Source organism: Cylas formicarius, unplaced genomic scaffold (genome assembly GCF_029955315.1).
Source record: "Cylas formicarius isolate icCylForm1 unplaced genomic scaffold, icCylForm1.1 PGA_scaffold_1__22_contigs__length_36826433, whole genome shotgun sequence".
Lineage (NCBI taxonomy): Eukaryota > Metazoa > Arthropoda > Insecta > Coleoptera > Brentidae > Cylas > Cylas formicarius.
In genome coordinates this window covers 17,072,261-17,079,584 of record NW_026844264.1, presented here as the reverse complement: position 1 = coordinate 17,079,584, position 7,324 = coordinate 17,072,261, and the positions used below count along the sequence as shown (strand labels likewise).

Here is a 7,324-nt window from a genome sequence, read left to right as displayed (position 1 = left end):
AGTATATTGTTTAATTAGCTCATTTGCCCCACCCAGCGCGCCGCTAATGTAAGGTCCGATAAACAAATTTAAATAATTAATCAGCGATGCCTCATAAATTAAACAATCCGAAAATATATCTCAAGCATAGATTATGTGCTCCTATGGCTTAAAACTTGGATCGAACTAAAATCTCAACCTGAAAATCTAAAAATGGAATATGCAAAACACATCAGACCTGTTTGAACCGAAGATATCTGAAATCTTACCACTAATTTATGGTAATTTGATAAAAAAAAATGTTTTGGGAGGCGAGTTATCCCCACTTTTAAAGGGCGGAGTCAACAGGGGAGACGACCAAGCCGCCAGTCAATGAATTATCGAAAGGAACCGGCAAGTTCCTCGCCAGCAGTTCTTTGTTTGAGCTTGAACGCTGTTATAGAGCCGGTTTAAGTTTATGCCGGTTTTAAGTTCCTATAGTGCTCGGTTTGGTATAGATTGAACGTTTTGATAAGGATTGTTTCAGTGATAGTGCATGTGATCGAGTTTTGATCGATCGATATCAATAACGGTAAGTCAGTTTTTATTTAACCGATTATGAAACAACTACGAAGTTTTTTTTTGTTAACAATTATATCCCAAATTTTGATTAAAGACAATCATGAAAAATAATCGATCTATTTAAAAGCCTTATTAATAACAATAGGTATAGGATTTAAGGCCCCCATGTATATAAATAATAAATAAAATCTTGGCAAAATGATTTGCATAATGATTCTGAAATATCGTATTCGTTCTAAACATCTTTGCATACTTAAAACAATCAAATTAAATCAAATTTGTGCATACCAAATCATAAAGATTGTTCAATTTAATATGAGAAAAGCATATTAAAAAAATCAAACTTCGCTGACAACTGAATAAGTGCGTTACAGTGAATGTTTTAGATAAAATAAGATTTAATAAAAATTATTGCGTGAATCCCTTACATGTCCCAGTATGTATGTAGCAAGACGCAAAATCAATATAAAATAGTGCGCACATTTAACTTTGCGACCGTTTGCACAATTTTTTTAACGAGCTTGCTCAATAATATTCACGTTATTCTGCTAATTATCACACACAAAGTTAACCCTATCAAATTCTGGTTAATTATGTGATTTCTCTTCCAATAATTGGTGAACATAAAAATATCCGCATGCAATATTTTTTCACCGCTTTAAAATTGTAAGAAAGATAGTTTTCCGTGATAATTATATAACTACTTCATTCCTTCTATTTGTTATGAAGGGCTATTGACTGGTGTACAGTCAGTCCATTTTGATCTTCGCCAAAAGCATTTGCAGCACCAGGAAATATGTAAAAGAAAGTTAATAACCATTTTACTTAAATTACCGAGATTAATGATACTAATTCCAAGTATTTCAAGACACAGAATACATTGTTTTTATACAAGATGTTGCATATGTGCCAACACTTTAAGAATATTTCAAAAGCGAGGGCGACAGGATCAGTATTACTGCCAGTATTTTGATCATTTGATAAAGACACGGTGTTGCCGTAACAATTGTCATGTCAAAATATATAATTTCGTGAAGATTTGAACTTTTAGTTCTTATTTATTTTGATAAATGGGTTTTCATCAAGTAAAAGCCTCTTCAGTTCAATGTTACAAAGATTTTCTTATGGCGTCTGCTATATGTACTGTGCGTTCAATTTATCTTGATAACATTTTAATTCGCTGTAACTTTTTTTTAGAGATATGAAAGTAAACAAAAGAACAAAATGTAGGGTTATTAGCCAAATTTCTTTCCAAGTGACGTATAAAACAAAACACTATCAATTTTCTGACATAGAAGCCTACATTTTATTTTTTATATATTACATATGTGTTTAATCGAATATCTTATTCCGATTACAATCATGTAACACACTTTATATTTTAGTCCACTCGTTCTTGACAAATCGGCAAAAATATAATATCATTTTAAAAGAGTGCCGTGACTGACTACAACAACAATTATTATTTACAAATTAAAGTAGAACAAAAGCACTAAAAATGACAAGACACACTAAAGTAAAAAATTTCCCAACTATTTTAAATACTGCTGTATGTGGCCACCAGTTTCCTGAACACATTTCTCATATACTCTAATTGTATGTATTGCATTTAGTAACGTTACCGGATTGTCTCTTAACTGATTGATTGCCGAAGTTCCAAGATATTTTTCAAGGAGTTCCGTGCACGTGATTTTTTATGTGTTCCCAAAAGAAAAAAATCTAGCTGGCGAATTCATAGTTCCGCCGTTCCCTATCCTACCACTGGGATATTCCATGTTAAGAAAATTTTTAACTTGCACATTTCATCTCACAATGCTTCCGTCTTGCTGCCATATAATCGGCGCTGATATATTTAGGGGTAAATCTTCAATATATTGCCCATCTATGATACCACACACCATATATTAATTGATTGGTACCCCGGGTTTTTATTTCGTGTATTCGTGTGTCTAGGATTATTTAAAGACCAATATCACGTATTTTGTCTATTACAACCCTTTCTTGTAGTGAAGGAACTTTCATCAGTGCATAAAATGTTTTTCAAAAAATTATTATTCTCATTATGTCAAGTATAAAAAAATCCAAATAAAACTGCATCCTGCTTTGATATCGTTCAGCATTTAGTTTAATTTAGAAATTTTAATGCATTATATTTATATAGTTTCAAAACTCAGTGAATTGATCCCCGAGAAATACCTGTCCCTTCATATACTCTAATAAAGGAAACTGGATGTGCTTCATAGAATCCTAATATGTTTGCCTTATTTTCCTCATTTAGAACCTTATGATTTCGGCATACCTTTTTAGCATTCAATACGTTACATTTTATTCAAATTTCTTTGCCAGCCTTGGAAATATCTGTTTTGAAGGAGCTCGGCGCTCTGGATAAAGTCCAGTATACTGACGACGAGCTGCGGTTGCCCTTTTATTATTCAGAAAGAATAATTGAAGCATATCACTTCTTTCACGGATGCTAAATTCGCGAAAAAAAAATTTAACAATAATGTCTTGGACAATAATTCCACCATCAACTTTGTTTACTGGTATGTCAAACATAAACATATTTTTATTTGCCAGTCAGGGCACCCTTTGATAATTATATAAAAATTACCTATTTTTGCCGATTTGTCAAGAACGAGTGGACTAAAATATAAAGTGTGTCACATCATCTTCATCGGAATAAGATATTCTATTAAACACATGTATAATATACAGGTTGTTCCAGAAAATTCATGGTGTTTTGTTTTATACGTCACTTGGAAACAAACTTTTGTTTTTTTTTTGTTCACCATGATATCTCTAAAAACAAAAAAGTTACAGCCAATTAAAATGTTATTAAATAACAACTTATTCCATGTCTCTTACAACCTAATCTAATCGAACTCAATATTAATCATTCGTTAAATGGTAACGTACTCTTTATTTGCAGTTTTTTATTTTAAATGGTTATTGCATATATTTTCTTATACAAATTTTGTGATAATTTATATACAAATAAATTATTTTTTCAAAAGTTTAACATTTGGTTTTACCTGAAAAAATTCATATTTTACAAATTCTTTCTTTTTCAGTTTTCCATAATACAATAATATATAGTGTACTAAAGTATTTTGCTCTAAATTTAACTTAAACATTTTAAAACCAAATAAAGTTTAATTGATTTTATTATAATCCAGAGAGGTAACTTGGAGGTAAATTATAATATATTGATTAATTAATAAAAAAAGGCTGGAATGACAGTTATTTATTAATTATTAAATGGCATTGTGATAGTTATATCATAAACTATGGAAAAGTTTGAATTTCAATTTGATAATCAACAATTGTTATGTGGTGTTAGCAGCAAAGTAATTTTTCTGTGCCTTAAGGAGAGATCTTCATTCATAGCGGGATAATGTCGCTTTGTGTAAAGTAATAAATAGTGTTATATTCAGGTACTTTGAAAAAACATTAATTTTATATATTTATTATTTTATTAAGATGTTTTTATTGCATCAGAATATAAGAAAAAACTCTCTTTGGCTTCAATAAAGGATCTAATAGGAAAAATTGATTACAGCTTCCAAAATTCATATTTGACGTAAAATTTAAAACAATGAAAAAAAGAACACGAGGTGACTCCTTTCAATTACACAACTTTCAATTTTCTTATTTGATAACATTTTAATCACAAGAAAAATTGCTTTTGGAGTTAAAAGGATTTCTGCAGATATTTGAGTCAGTTTAGGATGAATCAAATTGTACGAACAATTTTAAGGAAGGCAATATGGTTGATAAAAAAACGTAGATCGGATATCGGCTCAAGCAATTAAGTTTTAAGTGTATTTCTTGGTATTTTAGGCCATAAATTTGCTATAAAAACGGATGGAACAAGTTTGGGCGCCGGTGTCTGAGTCGCCGCACCGATGGTCTATAGAATTTTTTGGCCAATTACGTTCATAAATCTTTTGGGCGCGTGCCTATCGCAGATAAGAATCACAGGTAGGCCCAGTGTGGGTGCTTCTTTTTTTCCTTGTATTTGAATGAAGGTAGAACAGCACCAGAAGGCCAACTTATCCGAGAGCTTTTCAGCTACAATTTCCTTTTAGCAGTGTAAGGTTTGTCAAATTGGTATATTTCTTTGTAACAATGCGTCACTTCTATTTCTCGGTCTTTCTTCAATAGCATATTATATAATATAATCTGTAAATGTGTAAATCTATTGTGAGCTAAACTTCAGCCTGTTTGATAGCCTTAGATGTTTTCCTTGACGGTAGAAGGGAATAATAAAAAACTTTATAAAATAAAACTTTCCAAATATTAACGCACCTACTCAGTAATTCTAAGCATAAGACCCATCAACTGCTTAGCACCTTCTATCCTTTCTGGTGAGTATATCATACCAATAACATAAATGCCATTTTTATCTTACTGATAACTAAGTGACATTTTTGGTAGAAATGCTAAGCGAACACTCGGATATTTTTAAACAAATATAGTAAAAACCTAAAAATAAAGGTTTCAGAAAAGTTATTCAATACAAAGTAGTTAGTTTGGAATCACTATATTGAAGGTCACAGGGAAATAAGGAAGCAAATGTCAATAAAATTAACCACTCACACAAAGTTTTACTAAAATTCTCAAAAAACCCTATATAAATCGGTGAGGCTAGCATAGCATTCATTTTTGAGAAGTGTCTGTTTAGTTAAACATTAATTTCTATGCAATTTCGTGCAAAGTAAACTTAATGTATGGATATTGTGCATAATTGCTTGAGTACTTAATATGAAAAGCTAACTTTAGTCAGATCTTTATTTATAAATGTTGATCCAATATATACGACCTATGTACTTTATTTGAAATTTATCTGGTGTTCATTTATCTGGTATTCATATACCACCATATTTTTTTTTAATAAATAGTGCCTGAATTAAATTTTATCCTTATTGTTATTATGCTGCTGGATAGGTTTTCATATTAACAAGAGTGGAACCGTCTTTTTCATTTCCAGCATCTTCAAAACTTCGTATTATCGATAAATCTTTTTTTATAGGTATTTATTGTTAATACCGCACTTATAGTTTGTAAACGTATAGTTAATAGATAATACTTTAACAAAAATATTGGTTAGTTTTGGTTAGCACATGCGAAATGAAGTTATAAAACGTACTAGTATATGATTCAATCTGAGTGTATTGACTTCAAACGCTAGTAGGATTATCACTTAAAGATAACAAAACGTCAGCATCAAAATTTTCCGGAGTAAACAAAAAGAACCAACGAAACGTCAGAGTATGCCAACGTGGGTTGGGTCAAAACTGAAGACATAACATATGTATTTAACATTGGGTAAAAATATCGGCTAACATATTAACGCAACTTATATATATTGTGATATAAGGGCAGCAGTAAACTTACGACTGTTGTCACATTGACGTATTTGAGGATAACTAACCTCCAGAACGACTTAATATAGTAAACACTTGATTGCAAAAAGAGTCAAAAAACATCGTTTTGCTATTTTTAACATAATGATTGAAAAGGGAAATCTACAAAACTTTAGATTCTTACACTACTACTTGTGCCGTGAGGAATACTCGATAGGATCACATCGATGGAGTAGTATTTTGATGTAAAAGAAGAACAAAAAAGCAAGTTATTGTTATCTGTAAAATGTACCCATTAACTAAGTTTGTATTTTAATTTAAACTGAGAAACCTGATTTTGATCGCGTGGCACTGTTAATGCAGGAAGCATTTATAATTACAAAGTAATAAAATAAATAATATTAAACATGGTAAAAATCGCTAACACACTTGCTTTACTTTAAAATTTCTTCTGAAATTAATATAAGTTGTAAAATTTCAAGAACAAGACAATCTGCATAATATTATGGTCCGACGGAGTTCGAGGAACCCTAAAAAACATTTCTACAATTTCTTCCTGATTTCAGTAAGTCGTATATGGAGGTACCCGTATCTGGAGGTACTAACCAAATTTCAGGTATACTTTTTTCTAGCGAAAGCCAAAAATCGGATCGGGTCCATATTTCGTTTTGGAAGCTTCAAAAGCGAAAAGTTTCAACCGTTCAGTTAAGTTCGAGTTATATCGGTTTATAACCGTTTCAGGGAACACAGACTGAGATGCAATGATCAAGCACCAGAAAAATTCAATCAAACCTTACACTTGACCTATACTTCTGTTGACCTCAGAAAAACTCGAATTCAATTCAATTCAATTCAATTGAATTATGCGTTTCACAAAAAATGTTGGGCTCGACTGCTAGGATCATTCGCCCATTGCCGACTTCCGTCGAAGATCTTCGCATTTGGTCATGGACCAACACGTACAAAGAAGACATATAACCAACATTTGCTCAACTAGCAAAAAACAATTTTGACCGATACCAAAAAAACCGCCAGCCCCCCCACCCCCGCTTCCGCCACGGACCATCTGGGCCCATCCGACCTCCATACCGACGTGAAAGGGAAAAAGCGAAGGGATCGGCGACGATTATCACTTTAAAACGTTCACTAAACACTGAAAACACTAAATCCACCTAGTGGAGACCGATTTCAAAAATTTTTTGGACGATTACAAAGGATTCTGTAGGGAGCGAACGGAGGTTAAACCGCCGCGTGCAATGCTCCACCACAGAATCCAAAAACTCGAATAAGAGGTCGTTTTCAATTTCTTCTTGTGTTTTGGTCGAGAGTTTCACTTATTAAATATATAATTAATGTTTACGAATCGTGGCGTCCGAAAAAAAATCGGTAACCTTGACGGCGCCGGACCCGATCCGAGG

At 32.2% G+C, this 7,324-nt stretch overlaps 1 protein-coding gene across 1 annotated transcript in view; it reads left to right on the top strand.

Moving 5' to 3' along the window:
* The first annotated feature begins 375 nt into the window (after positions 1-375).
* Positions 376-7,324, top strand: part of LOC132696480 (GATA-binding factor A-like) — a 61,455-nt gene continuing 54,506 nt past the window's right edge. Inside the window, exon 1 of the mRNA XM_060661319.1 lies at positions 376-550. The gene's annotated coding sequence lies outside the window, so the exon portion shown is untranslated. The remainder of the gene's footprint in view (positions 551-7,324) is intronic.